This window comes from Heptranchias perlo, chromosome X, assembly GCF_035084215.1.
Source record: "Heptranchias perlo isolate sHepPer1 chromosome X, sHepPer1.hap1, whole genome shotgun sequence".
Taxonomy (NCBI): Eukaryota; Metazoa; Chordata; class Chondrichthyes; order Hexanchiformes; family Hexanchidae; genus Heptranchias; species Heptranchias perlo.
The window spans coordinates 25,266,153-25,285,854 of record NC_090370.1 but is presented as its reverse complement, the minus strand read 5'-3'; the positions used below and the strand labels follow the sequence as shown (position 1 = coordinate 25,285,854).

At 46.1% G+C, this 19,702-nt stretch overlaps 1 non-coding gene across 1 annotated transcript; it reads left to right on the top strand.

Annotated features, from left to right (window-relative positions):
* Positions 1-1,192: 1,192 nt before the first annotated feature.
* Positions 1,193-1,281, top strand: trnar-ucg (transfer RNA arginine (anticodon UCG)). Its single transcript is given in 2 exon segments — positions 1,193-1,229; positions 1,246-1,281. It is a non-coding gene; the product is annotated as a tRNA-Arg (tRNA).
* Positions 1,282-19,702: the final 18,421 nt, after the last annotated feature.

Here is a 19,702-nt window from a genome sequence, read left to right as displayed (position 1 = left end):
CTTCACCACCTCAGACGTCCCAAAGCGCTTTACAGACAATGAAGCACTTTTTGAAGTGTAGTCACTGCTGACATGCAGGAAACGAGGCACCCAATTTGCGCCCAGCAAGATCCCAAACACAGCGATGTGATAATGAGCAGATAATGTGTTGTAGTGATGTGGCTGAAGGGATAAACATTGATCAGTTCTCCGGGGAGAATTAATCACCTTGAAAGACGGAGACAAGGTCATTGTATCAGTTCGAGTTTTGACCTTTGTAATGTTTTTCTTTCCTTATTTTTATCTTCTTCAGATTCCAACTGATCAGAAAACTGACAACGGAACTCTCACAGAATTTTCGATAAATCTGTCACTCAAAATAAACAATGTTAGAAATAAAGAAATAAACCGGATTGAGACGGTTCACTTCACTGAAAAGTCGAATTCCTATTACACCGGGGCGCGGAGTCACAACAGCTCATCGCTGATCTGCACCTCAACTCCATTTAGCGAAATAGAAACTGGAAAACTCATGTTTCGAGACGAATTTACTAATTTCCTGAAAATGAAGATCACGAAACCAGCAAAACATTCCCTGCCCTGATTAAACACACAGGAAGGGAATGTGTCGAATATAAAGCAAGAAACCCGCGATTGTATTTTTACACGGATAGAATACCGTGCTCAATATTAACACTAACACTGAGCGCCAGGTCTGGATCTGACCCGTTTACCCCGTGGTGCGGGACCCCGTCCGCTCTTATATTTACCAAAAAAAGAAAATCAGAAAATAATAATCTCACCCAGCAGAATTGGGGATTGTTCGTATTTTACAGGACAGGATGAGGCCACTCGGCCCGTCGGGCTTGGATAGAAAATTCTGTTCACATTCTCCGCTCGGTGTTGTTCTCCGTGCACATTTTTAGTTTACCGATTTGTCTTTTATTTTATTTCCCCTCTCTCTATTTTGCAGACTGAGTGCGAAAGAGATTCGCTTTGGAGGCAAAACATTTTGATCAAAGATTTGTTTATTCTGATTGTAGGTTTCTTGGAGACCCAGTGGAAGTTCAGTTGTCGTATCCTGATAATTCGGAAACAGCAGAGCCAACTTGCTGCGAGAGAAAACAATAAATGGACAACAGAGAAAGAAGCAAGAAGTGTCTTCACCACACCTGCCCCGGTTTAAGATCTTTGGCTGAACTGCTATCACAGTGGCCGCGTGGCCTAATGGATAAGGCGTCTGACTTCGGTGTTAATCGTGATGTTATCAGAAGATTGCAGGTTCGAATCCTGCCGCGGTCGTTTTTACACTTGTTCCAATGTGCGCCGCAACTGTTTCGCACCGGACCGTTTCTTGCAGGAACTGACCTGATGGAACGGAAATCCGTGAAATCCGTAAATTCCTTTGCTTGCAGAAGTTGACTCGACATTTTCAATATTGTCGATCTGGGTGCACGGGCAGGACATAGTGTAAAAGTGACTTTATTTCTGCTGTTTGGATTCAGAAATGGTCGGCTGATCCATTGTGCTCTGTATGTATTGGCCCGAACCCCATCCGTGTCGTTATTGCATTGAACTTGTGTTGCGGCCCTCCGTAAGTTTTGTGCAATCAAAATGGGCTTGAATTCTATTATTATCAATCCGACACCGGAGCTTTAAGGCTGTGTCCCGAGATTGTTTATATTTTGTTTAAATATAGACGGATAATTGGAATTTTTCACCTGCTGTAATGGGATAAAGGTCGAGTAGAGAGGACGGATCGGAGAGAGATCTTTCTGTCCTTTCTTGCTGCCTCTGGGGTTTACAGCGAATGAAAGATTAACGGGAACAGCAAATGATAAGGGAGGTGGAACATAAAGGGTTAACATTAACCATCAGGAAGAAATCTAATTTCAAAACTTTTTAACAATCTTGAACCTGTCCAGTTATTAGATTTACACCAAGTCTGTACATTTTTTCTGTTAAATTTAATTCCTCCACCCGCTCTTCATCAAGAAAAATTAAATCTGGAGGGAGCTCCCGTCCAGATTTGAGCCCAGGATCTGTCTCATTGTTAACAGTCTCCCGTTTTGAACTAGAATCCCACCCATGGCTCGATTCCCAGTAACTGCTGCCGAGATTGAAGGACTTCGGTCCCTCCTGCATCTCCTGCATTTTACCATCATGGGAACATGGGAGAAAACCTGGGTTTAAATCCCGAACATTTAAATCCCCAACAATCTGCCTGTTGATCCCATTCCACGGTGCCTTCAGTTAACAATAAACGTGGGAGCGCAATTGGAATCCAGTCCGCAGTTTGTTTCCTTCTCCGTTCCTGTTCTCTCTCGGTTTCTCGAAAAGACGACGCACTGTTTGGATCAGGAAGCGAGTTCTGATCAGCCCTGTGACAGACAGACAAGAATCCGTCACTGAAACCCCGAGAATGCTGTTCATTCTGTTCCAGGGACACTTCATAAGTCGGTGAAACCTTCCAATTCCCATTCCCACAAAGGATGGAGCCAAGCGGAGGAGGGACGTGTTTCTCAATGATCGGACAGTTGGATGCCATCGAAGTGTGAGTGCCGATGGGTGACTGTGGAATTCCATGAGGGCTTTGGGTTTCAATCCCTTAAACTTGGACCCTTCAGTTCGCTCTTTGTGTTCGTGAGTCAGGAATGTTGGATAAGAGAGCGGGAGAATTCCCTGCGCTTGCTTTAACATCCACCGACAGGGCCTCATTTAACTGGACAGAGCGAAGGCTTTTGGTACCCGCAGTGGAACAAGGTCTAACTTTTGACAGACGAGAATTATTTCACGATCATGATAGTCCTGCAATTGCTGGGACCTCGAGCCACAATGATGCATTCACGGCGTGCGCCATTATCGATCGGTGAATGTTGAAGCAATTGAGATACGGGTCGGGGGAGGATCACAGTGCTGCACAGAGGGTGGAGAATCGCAATGATACACAGGGGGCGGAGGGACACAAATCGCAGTGATGCACGGGGGCCGGAGGTCTGATTCCCCCATTTAACACACTGGCCCGCTCTCCCGGGCCCCACCCATCGTTTACCCTGGCTCTATCAGACAATCCAGACTCGCCCCCCGCCCCATATCTCTGACACAGTGGCTCCTCTCCCACAGACGGTTAATGCGCTCACCCCCAACCTCCCACACAGACGATCCAGACTCCACCCTCCCCTCTGCCAGAGATCTGCTGTCTTTCTCTACCCCTCCCCCACCTTCGGGCCGATGCCATGTTGGAGTCCAGAGTCTGAGTTGAGAACGCGCAGGGCCTCTCCCTCCTCGGAGTATATGACTGTACTACCATCGCTGTCTTGTCTGTGGGACAGGGTCCACCCAGTGCGGGTGATGGAAGAGTCTGGGACATGAGCTGAAAGCGATGATTCTGTGAGTATGGTTGCGTTCGTTTGGTGGTTCATCAGGCGACGGGACAACTCTGCCACAAGTCCCCAAATGTTAGAGTGGAGGACTTTGGTGAAAAGCACTGTTGGAATTTGAACCCAACAACCCTTTGTTTGCAAGGCAGCGTCCTTCAACCAATGAGCCACGGCGCCCACATGATTTGAATTATTTCCTAACGTTATGGTATTGATACATTTTCCAAGCTAGTTTGTTGCGCCTTCTCCCTCAACATGTCTGCGCAACAACATCTATCTTTTGATCATCGGTCTCTGAATGGTAAACAATGGGCATCAGTCATGATCTTCACTTCCTTATCCCCTGTCAGTACATCTTATATCTGGCTCTATTCATCCTGTTGTATTCCCACACTCTCTCCAGACTATCTGGTCTTATCCTATTACATTTCTCATCTCTTCCCACAAAATGTTGGTGAGTAATTTCTGTGATACACCAGGCCCTGACCTCCTCCTGTGGGTGACCTCCGACAAATACTGCACAATAGTTTAATGTGTGTGTGTTTTACATTCGGAAATGTGTATTAGCGCTCGTCTACCTGGTGCATCGATTCTCACACAAACGGCAATGTTGCTTCAGAGCATTTAAATTTTAGAAAGACTTACTTGATGAGGCAAGTTATCCCTCTCCATTTCAACAAAATAGAAACAATCCAGGGATCCAGACTGAAAACACCGGTGTCGGATTGGTATTAGTAGCTTTAAAGCCCATTTTGATTGTACAAAACTTACGTTGCGCCGCAACAAAAGTTCAATACAATAACGGCACGGATGGTATTCGGACCCAAACCGACAGAGCACATTTCAGAATCCAAACAGTAGAAATAAAGTCACTTTTACACGATGTCCTGCCCGTGCACCCAGATCGACAATGTTGAGTCAATTTCTGAAAGCAAAGCAATTTACGGATTTCCGTTCCATCCGACTGTGAGAAACGGTCGGGTGCAGAACAGTTTGGGCGCACGTCGGACACATTTGCACCCAACGAATCAAATGATCGTGGCAGGACTCGAACCTCGCGATTAATGCTGAAGTCAGACGCCTTATCCATTAGGCCACGTGGCCTACAATAAATTGCTTCACCAAATGACCTTAAACCCTGGGTGGTTAAGACTCTGCTTGTATCATTCTCTTCGTCCACATTGTTGATGTTGTTCATTTATTGTTTTCTCTCTTGCAGAATGAGGGAAAATACAACAAAAGACAAATCGGTAAACTAAAAATATGCAAGGAGAACAACACCGAACGGAGACTGTGAACAGAATTTACTATCCAAGCAAGACGGGCCGAGTGGCCTCATCCTGTCTTGGAAAATACGAACAATCTCCAATTCTGCTGGGTGAGATATATTATTTACTGATTTTCTTTTTTTGTTAAATATAAACACGGACGGGGTCCCGCACCACGGGGTCAACGGGTCAGATCCAAACCTGGCGCTCAATGTTAATGTTGATATCGAGCACGGTATTCTATCCGTGTAAAAATAAATTCGCGGGTTTCTAGCGAGATATTCGACACATCCCCTTGCTGTGTGTTTAATCAGGGCAGGGAATATTTTGCTGGTTTCGTGATATTCATTTTTCAGGAAATTAGTGAACTCGTCTCGAAAGATGAGTTTTCCAGTTTCTATTTCGCTAAATGGAGTTGAGGTGCAGATCAGCGATGAGCTGCTGTGACTCCGCCGCGCCGGTTTAACCAGAATGTTTCAGTGAAGTGAAGTGAACTGTCTCAATCCGGTTTATTTCTTTTTTTCTAACATTGTTTATGTTGAGTGACAGATTTATCGAAAATTCATTGAGAGTTCAGTTGTCAGTTTTCTGATCAGTTGGAATCTGAAGAAGATAAAAATGACGAAAGAAAAACATTACAAAGGTCCAAACTCGAACTGATACAATCACCTTGTCTTCACCTTGAAGGGTAATTAGTTCTCCCTGCTACCCTGTTCAATATTTATCCCTCCAGTAACATCACGATAACACATTATCTGGTCATTGTCACGTCGCTGTGTTTGGGATCTTGCTGTGTGCAAATTGGCTGCCTCGTTTTCTACATATCAGCAGTGACAACACTTCAAAGAGTGGTTCGTTGTCTGTAAAGCGCTTTGGAACGTCCGAGTTGGTGACGAGCGCAATATAAATGCAATCTTTCTTCCTGTGGCCCCATGTGCCAGGTACCTTATCCGAATCTTGTCGACTGGCGCACATTGGGGGAAGAATTGGATCAGTGCCGTTTTTGGGCGCAGGTCGCGTGATGCGCTGTTACTCCGCGCCCAATGACCCTTGGGCACGCAGGACGCAAGATCCGGCTGGCCCGATGACTCACCTGCATTCAGTGTTCCATTCCGGGCCTTGCACGTGGAATCATTGCAATTCACACTTTCCACCGCCCGGGGGAGCTCAATCTCTTAAAGGGAGGATGTTTCTTGGAAATCGCTTGAAGGTAGCTGGTACCTGTTATTTGCTTAAAATAACAGTCCACTGTCCAAACGGAGTCTGAACGGAGATCAGACATTGCACACGTAAAACACAGATGCAGGTTCCATCCCTATGTTTGCACACTGATGAGTTATGTTAAAACATTGTATAAAAGATGGACACTGCTAAATTCCACATCCTCCAATCTGCACGCCAGACCTCACCAATCTGCCGATCTGAGTTGGTACCAGGCCTGTAGGGTGCATGCACCAAGGTTCTCTGCTGATGCTGAGAGACTGTGGTGCAGGAGTTGAACAGAAGGAGGAGCATGCTATATCCGCAGGGGTGGGTCCGGGAAAGAGGTCCTCCAGACATTTATCCAAAAGGCAGTGGGAGCAGCGGGGGATGTAGTCAATGCCAGGCGCACATCATCATGAACATGGATGCAGTGCAGGGAGAAGTTCATTGCTTTGACATGAGCGGTCAAGTTGAGTGAGGGCAACTCACAAGTGGCATCTCCTACCAACTGCACCATGCAATACACCCCCATTCCCCACATACCAACAAACTCTTTCCATCAGTCCTCAACTCTTGTAACCAGACGCTTCCTCTCACTCTTACACATTACCACTGTTGCAAGCCGTCCACCCACAACTCATAGGCCACACACACTGGCAGCTATTTAACAATGACAGGCACATCACCCAGACACACGTCCCGCTTTCTTGCAGGTGAAGGTGGCGCATATCAGGAGGCAGCAAGTGGCAGTGGCATTTAGATATGGACCTGTGACCTAACTCCATATACCCGGCTTAGCCCAATATCCCTTAATACCCTTGGTTCACAGAAATCTATCAATCTCAGATTTAACATTCACAAGTGAGCTACCATCAAATACCATCTGTAGAAGTGCGTTTCAAACGTCTCCCGCCCTTTGCGTATAGAAGCCGAGGTTAAGTGAACGCAACACACCTGGAGAAAAGAAAAAGTCTCAAGATGTTTTGCAGATTGAAGCTAAATATGAATTTATCCCAATTCACGCGATGTCATGAATGCAGAAAATGCTGCTGCATTTGGTGGGAATCGAACCCCCGCTTCCCGTGTGGCAGGCAAGAATTGGACCACAAAAACACCAACAGCCGAACGGCAAATGGCTGCATGTGTCCACTTGGAAACCTGTCTGAAAAAACATACAACCTTCGCGACCGAAAATGAGGGTGTTTAATGAGAGTATTAATAACACGCGGCTTTCGCAGCGCAATCGGTCAGCACGCGGTATTATATAATAGTATCAGGCTCGAGGAATGCAGAAGTGTTGAGTTCGATCCTCCCCTGGAGCATTTTAACCATTTGCTTCTGAATATTTCCACCGGAGTTCAAGGTACAGCTGGTCTGTTCCATTAAGCTTCTCCTTCTTACTGTTCTCATGTGGGCACTTTGGGTCCTCTGGCCGATCGTATTGAAATTGCAGGTGTGAGTTTAGTTGTTAATTGGCGGGAGATTGGGGCGATTTGCGACAGCATGAAATGGCAAAGGAGGCGGCACCAGATCTGTAAATCTGAAGAACCGAACAGACAATTCTTCTTTTCGTGAAACAGACATTCTTCTGTTTGAAATGTCGTGTAAAGAATATGCGGATCGGGCGGGAAAATAGAGTCGAGGTCGAAGATCAGCCATGGTCTTATTGAATGGCGGAGCAGGCTCGAGGGGCCGTGAGGTCTCCTCCTGCTCCTATTTCTTGTGTTCTGATGTAACAGCTGACCTGCTCCTCGTGGCTTCGCTGTTTGTTTTGCAATATCCCGCCCCGCCTATCCGCTTGATTCAGTTTGTTGCTCCCACTTTCACATTCAACTCGTTTCCAGTCCCTGGTCATGTGATAAAAATAGCGCAGTGAAGAAGGTTTATTGCCCGCAGGAAGAACAGCGGTGGAAGGAATGAAAGCAGCGATTTTGCTTCGCCACCAATGAAGAAACGCTCACTTTTCCTTTATTTTTCGTTGTTCTCTTTTAGACCAAACTTTGGGGAAAGTGAAGCGATCTTCAGTGACTGTAAAATCACCAGGGGTTCTTGCTGCACAAGATGAAATTCGAAACATCGGCATCTGAGAGGCTGAAAAGGTTCACATTGTTCCAGAGTGTCGGGAAGAGGCGGCACGGATTGATTTGTGGCGCTGAATGTCTCTGCATTCCACCGCCCATGTTGATGATGCTGGAAGTGTCTGCATGGAGTGGGAGGGGGTTAAAAAGTATCTAATTTATTGGAGCAAAGAAATCCGAATTTTCCGACACATCACTTCAAACAGACCTGGGAGAGAGCGCAGGACTCGGAGACTGCTCAAGGCCCAGACTCGAAGGCCGACCCGCACTCCGAGCGGCACAGAGGCAATCGGTGCAAAAAAACAAGGAGTGACGTCAGGACAGCAGGTCGGTGAATGGCGGGCGAGTCTTCGTTTTTTTTTCTCTGATTTCGGGAATTGGGTCAAATTGAATTAAAAGCTTGAAGTGTAAAACTCCTGGAAGCTCATTAAAATTAAAGCTTGATCGACTTAACGAGAGTAATATAACCAAAAATAACCGTATTTAAGGCTTAATTTGTTTTTGCTTTGTTTAAGTTCATCTGATAAATTAAGGCATGGCAGGGCAGCTCAAACCTGTCGAATGCACGACCTGTGCCATGTGGGAACTCCAGGACGCTTCCCGTGTCCTGGACAAGCACATGTGCAGGAAGTGTCGTCAGCTGGTGGAGCTCGAGCTCCGGGTTTCGGACCTTGAACAGCAGCTGACGTCACTGCAGTGCATCCGCGAGGCTGAGAATTTCGTGCACAGCACGTTTCAGGAGGTGATCACCCCGCAGATTAACAGAGTGCCGGCAGAGAGTGACTGGGTGACCGCCAGACAGACAAGGACGACCAGGCAGCCAGTGCAGGAGTCCCCTGAGGGCATCTCAATCTCCAACCAGTGTTCAGATCTGGGTGCTGGTGGGGGAAAGGGTTCCTCCGGGGAGTGCAGACAGAGCCAAGTCCAAAGCATCATGGGTGGCTCAGCTGTTAAGGGGGGGAGGAGAAAGGTCAAGAGAACAATAGTGATAGGGGATTCTTTTGTTAGGGGAGCAGACAGGCGTTTCTGCGGCCGCAAACGTGATTCCAGGATGGTATGTTGCCTCACTGGTGCCAGGATCATGGATGTCACTGAGCGGCTGCAGGACATTCTGAAGGGGGAGGGTGAACAGCAAGAGGTCGTGGTCCATATCGGTAGCAACGACATAGGTAAAAAGAGGGATGAGGTCCTGCAATCTGAATGTAAGGAGTTAGGAAATAAGTTAAAAAGCAGGACCTCAAGGGTAGTAATCTCAGGATTACTCCCAGTGCCACGTGTTAGTGAAGAGGTGACGAAAGCAGTGGACAGGGGATTGTCAATGGATGTTATTTATATGGACTTCCAGAAGGCATTTGATAAAGTCCCACATAAGAGACTGTTAGCTTAGATAGAAGCCCATGGATTCGAGGGAAAAATACGGACTTGGTTCGGAAGTTGGCTGAGCGAAAGGCGGCAGAGAGTCGGGATTATGGGTAGGTACTCACATTGGCAGGATGTGACTTGTGGAGTCCCACAGGGATCTGTCTTGGGTCCTCAATTATTCACAATATTTATTAACGACTTAAATGAAAGCATGGAATGTCTCATATCTAAGTTTGCCGATGACACAAAGATTAGTTTCATTGTAAGCAGTGTAGATGAAAACATAAAATTACAAAGGGATATTGATAGATTCGATGAATGGACAAAATTGTGGCAAATGGAATTCAATATCGGCAAATGTGAGGTCATCAACTTTGAATCAAAAAAGGATAGAACAGGTTACTTTCTAAATGGTAAAACGTTAAAAACAGTGGATGTCCAAAGGGACTTAGGGGTTCGGCTGCATAGATCATTGAAGTGTCATGAACAGGTGCAGAAAATAATCAAGAAGTCTAATGGAATGCTGGCCTTTATATCTAGAGGACAAGAGTACAAGGGGACAGAAGTTATGCTGCAGCTCTCCTAAACCGTGGTTCGGCCGCACCTGGAGTACTGTACTGTGAGCAGTTCTGGGCACCGCACCTTCGGAAGGACATATTGCCCTTGGAGGGAGTGCAGCGTAGGTTTACTTGGATTATACCCGGACTTCCAGAGTTAAGTTACAAGTCGAAATTACACAAATTGGGGTTGTATTCTCTAGCGTTTAGAAGGTTAAGGCGTGATCTGATCGAAGTTTATAAGATATTGAGGGGAACAGATAGGGTCGATAGAGAGAAACGATTTCCGCTGGTTGGGAATTCTCGGAGTATGGGGCAGAGTCTAAAAATTAAAGCCAGACCTTTGAGGAATGAGATTAGAAATCATTTCTACACACAAAGGATGGTTGAAGTTTGGAACTCTCTTCTGCAAAAGTCAATTGATGCTAGCTCAATTGCTAAATTTAAATCTTAGAGAGATAGCTTTTTGTCAACCGAAGTTTTTAAGGCATGTGGGCCAAAGGCAGGTATATGGAATTAGATCACAGATCAGCCATGATCTTATCAAATGGCGGAGCAGGCTCGAGGGGCTGAATGGCAGACTCCTGTTCCGAGATTCCTATGTTCCTAATTTATTCGAGCAAAGAAATCAGATCAGCCCAACTAAACTCAGTGTTAACCATCCAATTGACAAGCTGCAGATAACTGCACCAATCAAAAGATTTCCAGTTAAATCTGGAAGAGACTCACTTTGAAGCAGTTTGGACACAAAGCAATGTCTGCACAAGCAAGGGACGGGTGGTGTAAACGGGCAATCAGTGGTCTTTCCAACTGATATTCTACTGTCCAAATGCTTCTGGTAAAAATCGTGATCAGAGAAGAACAAAGCCCTTTTCTGAGAATGCTCAACAATGGTCAACATATTGACAAAACATCGCAGGGATCGACTCTCCCACAGTTATTATTCCGCTGGAAAGGCAGAACTTGCCAGCTGTTCTAATATTGATCGCTTGAACAGGGATTTGAACCGTGGACCCTCAGATCACAACTTCGCTTAAAAGTCTGATATTCCACCGAATGAGCTTTCCAGGCCGCCGGATATTTAAATTTCCAGCATGCAGATTCATGTTTGGTCTCTGAATTTTCCCTTGAGGACGTCGATATGGGGTCCATTTCAGAAAATTCTCAGTAACGTTTTGAGGAGAATCCTTGTTTGTGTTGAACCTGATGTGAGAAACATGGAGAGGAAACTCGTGAGTTTACAATTCTTCTTGTTTGTGCTAAATGTCCTGTCATTCGTTCGCACTATTGAAAAAAACAGTTTACCCAGTGCCTCAAAAGCTAAACTTGTCCGACACCGGAGCTGGAAAAGGTCTCTCGACCTGTCGGAGGATCAACAACTGAAAGCGGAATAATTCCACCCGTTACTCAGTGACACTGGGCAACACATTAACCTTCCGAATTTGCCTACACGACATTTTAAACAGAAGAATGCCTTTTTCACGAAAAGAAGAATTGTGTGTTCTGTTCATTAAATCTAAAGATCTCGTGCCGCCTCCTTTGCCATTTCATGCTGTCGCCAATCGCCCCTCTCCCGCCTATTAACAAATAAACTCACACCTGCTATTGTAATACTGCCGCCTGGAGGACCCTCAGTGCCCACAGGAGAACACGAAGAAGGAGATGCTTCATGGAACAGGCCAGCGATTCCTTGAACTCGTGTGGAAATGTTCAGAAGCAAAAGTTTCAACTGCTCTCATTGAGATTTCAACTCACAACCACTGCAATTCTCGAGACTGATACTGTTATATAAGTACCGCGCCCTAACCCATTGCGCTACTGGAGCCAGGTGAAATTATTTACCCAACAAACACTCTCATTTCCAGCCTGTGAGATTGCATGTTCTTTCAGACAGTTTTCCGAGTGGACACATGCAGCCAACTGCCGTCCGGCCATTGATGTTTTCGTGGTCGAATTTTTGCCTGTCACACAGGAAGCTGGGTTTGATTACCCCCCAATGCGGGAGCATTTTCATTCTGCATTCATGACATCGCGTGAATTGCGATAAATTCATATTCAGCTTCAATTTGCGCAACATCTTGAGACATTTTCTTTTTTCCACGTGTGTTGCGTCCACAAAACCTCGGCATTCTATCCTCTGGACCTGATACATGCTCTGGAATTAAGTCAATTTTCACTCTAAGTGAGGATACAGCCGGACTTGATTGGGATTTTAACCCGTGACGAACAGTGTTGTGCAATGTATAAATCACAGCCACGCACAGCCGACCAGCCAGCCTTTCAGGCCACTTCTGTCCATCCAATCCCGTTTTCTATTCCGATGAACAGCAATATCAAGTTGAGCACTAACTATTTCACGTCACCAATATTAAGCTCTCTTTACCACATTCGTTTCAAATGAACGACTTGTATTATCAAGTAAAACTTTGCCGAATTTATTGCTCTGAAGCTACATTGTCATCTGTCTCGGCATCCGCAGGTTATACACTGAACCATGAGTATTACAAGATTACTAATTTTTCACTTTGAGGGAGAAGAGAGATAAATATGGAGGCATTAGCCTCGAATTCATCAGCTGGGTTGCACCTTAACTTTTCCCCCTGTCTCTCTCCCTCTCATTTCTATCTCGCTGTCTGTCTCTCTCTGTATTTTCTTCTCCCACTCTGTTTCACTTTCTTTGTCCCTTTCTCTCTGCCCCATCTCTCTCCCTTCCTTTCGCTTCCCTCTATATTTGTATTTATGTCTCTTTTTTTCTCTCTATCTCTCTATTACCCTCTTCTCTACGTCTCTTTTTTCTCCTTCTGTGTCTCTCCCTCTTATCTCTGTCTATCTCTCACTATCCCTCTGTTCCGCCATCTTGTCTCTCTTTTTTTCGCTCTTTTCTGTGTCTTTTCCTCTCTCTCCACTCTCTCTATCTCTCTTACTATTTCTCGCTCTCCCTCCGTTCCTCTCTTTACCTTTATTTTAATTTCTCAAGCTTACCTCCGCCTCAACTATTTCTCTGTCCCTCTCTTTCTGTCTTTCTATGTCTGCTTTGTCTCTCTTTCCGATCGCACTCTCCCTCTCCGTCTTTATTCTCTCTGTCTCTACTCTCTCTTTCAATCTCGCTCTGTATATCTCTCAGTCTCCCATCTTATCTTTCTCTTTCTCATTATCTCCCCATTGCCACCTCTCTGCTCTCTCTCTCTCTCTCTCTCACTCTCTCTGTCTCTCCCTCTCCCCCTCTCTTTTGTTTCTGTTGATCATTTTGGAGTTGTTTCCTCACACTACACAGTCATTCTCTCTGTCTCACACTCTCTCTCTCCTTTCTTCTCTCTGACTCTGTCACACTCTATCTCTCTTTGTGTGACTCTCTCTCGCCGTGCCTCTCTCTGTCTCTCTCTCTGTCTGTGAATCTCTGTGTTTCTCTCTCTCTCTCTCTGTCTCCATCTCACCCCTCTCTCCCATTCGCTCTGACACTGTCTGTCACGGTATCTCTTTCTCTCTGTCCAGCTCTCCCTCTCTCTCTCTTCCTCTTGTCTTTCTCTCTCTCACTGATTCCCCCTCTGCCCCAATCTCAACTCTGTCTCTCGCTCTCTGTCTCTTATCTTTCGCTATCTTTCTCTCTCGGTCGCTCTCTGTCTCTTGCCCGCTGTCTCTCTATCTGCCTTACTCTCACTCTCTTGTTTTTTTTCTGTTAATCATTACAGATTTATTTCCACTCTCTCTCTGTCTATCTGTCTTTCTCTCCGTCTCTCTCTGTGTCTCTCTCCATATCTGTCTCTGACTCTACTGTCTCTCTGTCTCTGTCTGTCTGTCTCAATCTCTTTGTCCCACTCCTTCTATCTCTCTCTCTTTGTCTCTCTCTCTGTCTCTCTCCCCTCTCTCTGTCTATGTCTCATTCTATGTCTCTGTCCCTCTATGAAATTCAGTCTCTTTCTCTGTCTCAGTCTCTCTGTCTCTGTCTCTCCCTCTGCCTCTCTCTCTCTGTCGCTCTCTATCTCTCTCTCTATCTCTTCATCTCTCTCTCTCTCCCCCGGTCTCGCCCCTGTCTCACTCTCTTTCTCTGTGTCTCTCTGTCTCTGTCACTCTGTGCGTGTATGTCCTTCCCTCTCTCTGTTTCTTTCCCTATCGTTCTCTCTCTCTACGTTCTGTCTCTCTCTTTCTTTCTATCTCTCGACCTCTCTGTTTCTCTCCCTCTCCCTCTGTCTATCTGTCTCTTTCTCTGTCTCTATGTCTCCTTATCTCTCTGTCTCTCTTTCTCTCTGACTCCGTGTGTGCGTGTGTGCGTTTGTCTTTCTCTTTCCTCACCCTCTATATCCCTCTCTCTCCCCCTCCTGACGTTTTCACACAGCGAGTGGTTGTGATCAGCAATGATCACCCTCCAGAGGGGGTGGTGGAGGCAGATTCGATCGTGCCTTTCAAAAGAGAATTGGATAAGTCCCTGAAGGGGAAAAAATCAGAGCTACGGGGATAGGGCGGGGGCTGGTATTAGCTGGATTGCTCGAGAATGGTGCCAACTCGACGGGCCGAATGGCCACCTTTCCGTGCTGTCACCATTCGATGAATATGATTCTCACAGTCCTCTGGGGTGAGCGGAACTGTTTTAGGCAAAGGTGCCATCTTCTGGTTGCAGGGAGTTTTGCACCTCAGAGTTTGTTGGATCCAGCAGCATGGGAGGAGGCCATTCAGCCCATCATGGCGATGTCGGTTCTTTCTCGGCGATCCAACTGGTCCCACTTCCCAACTCTTTCACAATAGCCCTGCAATTTGTTGCCCTTCCAGTATTTGCTCAATTCCCTTTTTTAAAGTCACAACTAAATCTGCTTCCTCCATCCTTTCGTGCAGTGCATTCCAGATCATAACAGCTCGCTGCATAAATGGAATTTCTCCTCATCGCCCCTCTCTGGTTCTTTGGTAAATTATCTTAAATCTGTCTCCTCTGGTTAGCGATCTTCCTGCCAGTCGAAACAATTTCTCCTTCTTAACTCTATCAAAAAACCCTTGTAAATCTGAAGAACTCTAATAAATCTCCCCTTAACCATCTCTGCTCGAGGAGAACAATCTCAGCTTCTCTAGTCTCTCCGCGTAACTGACGTCCCTTATCCCTGGCTCTATTCTCGTTAATTTCCCCTGAACATTTTCTGCTCGAAGGAGAACAATTCCAGATTCTCCAGTCTCCCCACGTAACTGAACTCCCTCATCCCTGGAATTATACCAGTAAATCTCCTCTGCACCCTCTCCAAGGCCATCAGAATGGCCTTCCCAATGTGTGGCGCCCAAGAATTGGACACAATACTCCAGCCGAGGCCTAACCCAGTGATTTCTAAAGGTGTTGTATAACATTATTTGATCATTATAACTAGTTCACTGTGTAGTATCTACCAAATGGGCAAAACCCTGTATTCAGACGGTGACCAGCAAGAAACTCTCCTTTGCAGTATGCCCTGTCCGTGAATTTATACATTCTGCCACTTCACAGCTGCTATCAGAGGACCTATACACAACCCACACTACAGCCTGAATTCCTTTTTATGTCTTAATTCTACCTATAAAGTCTCCACTGCCTGCTTGTCTCTCGTTATATCCTCTCATATAATCGAAGCATGTCATCATTAATCACGAAGGCGATTCCTCCCCCTCTTCCAGTTTCCCTATCCTTCCTGTACACCTTATAACCTGATACATTCAGTTCCCAATTCTGATCGTGTTGCAGCCACGTCTCAGTAATGGCGACCATCCCGTTAATTCTAATCTGAACTTGCGCCTCCAGTTCATTCAATTTCTTCCTTCTACTCCCTGTGTTTGTGTAATGAACGCTTTATTTGGGTCACGCACCCGACCCTGTCCTTCTGCTCTCACGTTGTTTTTCTCTCACATTTCTTATTTCTTTCTCCCAATTTATTTACCTGATATCTTTTAATTTTCCATTTACCTGTAGTGCCTAAAGTGTAATTTCTGAGCACTACTTCACTCTCTTCCATTTAGTTTGTTGAAGAATTTTTATTCATGCTACCATTTCAACCTGAGACTTCCCACCATTTACGAGTTTAAAGTCCTGGCAACCGCCCAATTTATGCTTTCCGCTGGTCCCCAGGATCGAGCTTGGTTCAGGTGGAGTCCATTACCAATGGTACAGTTCCTTCCTGTCCCAGTAATTGTGCCAGTGTCCATTCGAATGGAATACTCTGCCACAGGCTTAATTATATAAGGTCTGTCGGTACAGGCAGCGCTTCCTTCTCTTAGAGCTTCAGAGATCCTCCAGCCCAATGTTCAGTTGTAAGATTTCACCACATGAGATTCAATTTCCTTTAAGCTGCACCTTCAATTCTGCTCAGTCAAAGAACTTGGTGATTTTTACTCTTTTTTTCTTTGCATGTTTCTCTCTATCTCTGCCTCTGCCTCTTGCCCCTCTGTGTTTCCCCTGATGGACTGTTCAGGTTTCCTTGAACGGCCAGTTCTGGAAATCCGAGAAGGGATGAGGCGCTGTCTGATCTTCAGCCCAATTGCTGCATATCGATGGTATGAACTTTGCTATTTTCCGTCTCTGATTTCGGAGAATATAAAACCAGATGTGATTTGCTCTCCTCGGGTCACGGCACCTCCGGGTGATGGGAATGAACGAGATCTCTCACTCGGCCTGAATGTCTGTATTCGCATTGCTTAAGAATAAAGTGACGTTGTTCGATCTATTTTCAGGACACATTTGATGAAATACCACCGAACAGATTTATTCGGAAAATAGAAGCACATGGGATTAAATGGGTGTTGGGACCGTGTTTACGTAGTTGGCTAAGAGACAGCAGGCAGAGTGCAGTGGTCAACGGATGTTTTTTCTGAATGGAGAGAGTTATGCAGTGGAATCCCCCAGGGGTCGGGATGAGGACCATTGATTTTCTTGTAATATATAAATGACCTTGACTTGGGTATAACGAGCACAATTTCGAATTTTGCGGAGACAGAAGAAACCCCCTGTTGGCCCGAGGTGTCCCGACCCCGCTACTCGACCAGTTGTGTCAACCCTACAGTTATAAAGAAGCAGATTCTAAAGGTGTAAAGACTGAAACCCTTGGTGAAAGCAACTCAGAAACATTGGGGGTAAAATTCAACATTGACCAGGGCACAACACAGGCGGTAGTGGATCGGCTGCCTATTACACATCCCACTCAATTCTCCTTTCCATTGAAGTCACGGGGTGTAAAACGTACGGCCGTTGTGCTGCCGCCTGTAATTCCGCCCCGTCGAAATTACATTTCATCCCTGATAACCCACAGGGTGTGGCCACCAGCCTCCGTCCTGATTCCGGTCACTCAGCAGGTTCACTCCAGATTGAACTCACTGATGATATGTCAAGCAGCCCAAAGTGTCAAGTCACTTTCCACATCTCGAATAGTGAAACACTTTGTCCCTGTACCAATACACTGTTTATGTCTGGGCTCCTAGGTCAACTTGGGTGTAAGGAATATAACGTTTTACTTTTATCCCTGTTATCAATGTAGCGCAAACTATCTTCTCTCCAGCCATTCTGTGTCAGGCGCAACACAGCAGAAGCAATGGGACTTGGACTGATGGGATGTGGATGATCTTGCAGGATCTGTTTCTGCTCTCATCTTACTTGTACATGTAATGCCTACTGGGTTCAGTCCAGAACCACAGTATGGAATGAAACAACTTCATTATCCACGTCATCAGAAACAATGAAATCTGCAACCACTCCTTGCAGGTCACTGGTGCTGGGAATGGGCTCGGTTGGGTTAATGGGCAGTCCACATTGTTACAATAAATCTGTGAAAGCCCTGAGATATGATGTTATTAAGGTCATCACACCGGCAATGTTTTGGAGCGTTCATGACTGCCACTCCAGAAGTAACGAACGCCCTTAGAATCTCCACCTGATCCCTTGCTGCTTCAGGAATCACCTGGACTGCCTCAGTATCCAGAGTGCTCTGCACGGCCTTACATAACTCCTGTGCTGTTTGACAAATGCGGCTCTTGAACTTCTCCAACTGATCGGTCATCTCCAGAATGTGGGAGGTGACTGTCTCCACGGCCTGCACATTCGGCCTGTGTTGCCAAGTCTAAGTTCTGTTGAAGACAGGAGTCCTGAGTTCTGTGGTCATGGGCCACTCAGCCAAGGGCAGTTGTTTCTCGGCCTCCCCAGGGGAGAAAGGTAGAATTACTTGCAGCTCCTCCTGCTCACTGGTGCTCGGTGCTTCACCCTGTGATATACCCTCAGTCTCACTATATGCATCCTCTCGAGAGGGTGCATCTGGGCTGGTGATGGAAACGGTGAATCGGGTGCAGCAATAGACGCTTCGGAGTTACCAATCTTACTGCCATATCTTTACTTCTTTAAATGGTGGGAGACCTTACAATTAACAACAACCAGCATTTATATAGCGCCTTAACACAATAAAATGTCCCAAGGCGCTTCACAGGAGCGTCATTAAATAAAATGTGAAACGGATCCACAAAAGGAGATATTGGGGAAGGTGACCTGAAATTATTCAAGAATGGTCGGTTTTATTGAGCGTCATAAAGGAGGAGAGAGAGGCGGAGGAGTTTAAGTCCGGTATTGGGAGTTTGGGCCCAGGTCGCTGAAGGCAACACCGCCAATGGTGGAGTGATTAACACCAGGAGTGCACAAGAGGCCATAATTTGAGGAACGCACTGATGTCGTAGGGTTGCAGGGCTATGGGTGGTTCCCCCGATGGGGAGACGCGAGGCCACAGAGGGATTTGAAAACAAGGATAAAAATGTTAAAATCGAGGCATTCGTGGACCGGGAGCCAATGTAGATAAGCGAGCACAGGGGTGATGGACAGTTTCAAAGCTAAGCACCGTGTGCAGGATTGGTGGGACAGTCCGACTCGAGATAATTGGCCTGGGGCAGCGAGAACATCTCTTGAGCATTAAGATATTCAGTAGCTGAAAGAGGGAGGGAGATGAGATCTTTGTGTCTATTTATCCTGGCATGTGCAAAATCCATCGTCTCTCAATGACGAACATCTTTCTTCCCCTCTCCCTGCTTCCCTGGTAAGCGTTTTTCTTTCAGTCGCTGTATTTGCTTCGAACATTTAATTCCCCGGCATCTGGAGGACCAGAGGAAGCTGGAGGAAAATAACAGACAGAAGCAGAAGGAGGTGGCAGGTGAAACTGGCAGAAAGTGTGAGTGTCACTTGCTTCAAATGAGGCATGAGAGGCCGGCTTTGCCTTACACCTTTCCAAGGAGATGCGTTGATCAGGGAGGTTTGTTTTGGAAATGGAAACAGTTACACCAGCAGCTTGTGATAGTATTTCCCCTCACTGTCCATTCCATGTTCATCCCTCCTCGCACTTGGTGATTTCATTCCCTGAACAAGTCTTTCGTGTTCTTCCATTAAATGCCATTTTGTACGAGCAGCTTGTCTGGGACGAAAGTGACCTGAATTTCAAAGGGACGAGCAGGAAAATCAGCGTTGGCCGGCTTGCTGACAGGAAAATTGCAGCAGTTTCCGTGGTCGTCTCGTGGTTAGGATTCGGATGCAGGTTGGGTTGGTTTTCTGGAAGGAACAAATCTACAAAGCCGAAAAATCACCTCCGGCCGAATGCACCAACAATTGTTCCGTCTTTGTAAAGTACTGAATGTCAGGACTGGGATTCGAACCCACGTCTCCACGCGACCTGACGCAGTGCCTGGGTGCGGTGGCCAGATTTTCTCATTTCCAGATTAAAAGCCAAAGAAATTTTCACTCGAATCCGGACTTCGTGAAATTCTTCTGGAGGTCTGAGTGACTGGGATACAATCTCCCCAGTATTTCCTACCAATATGCTTGGTGCATGGGGAGGTTTGACCGGGCCGTGGTATCTTTTTTTCCCAGTGAGGGGAAGGAATGCGATGTCTGAGCCTGCATTTGC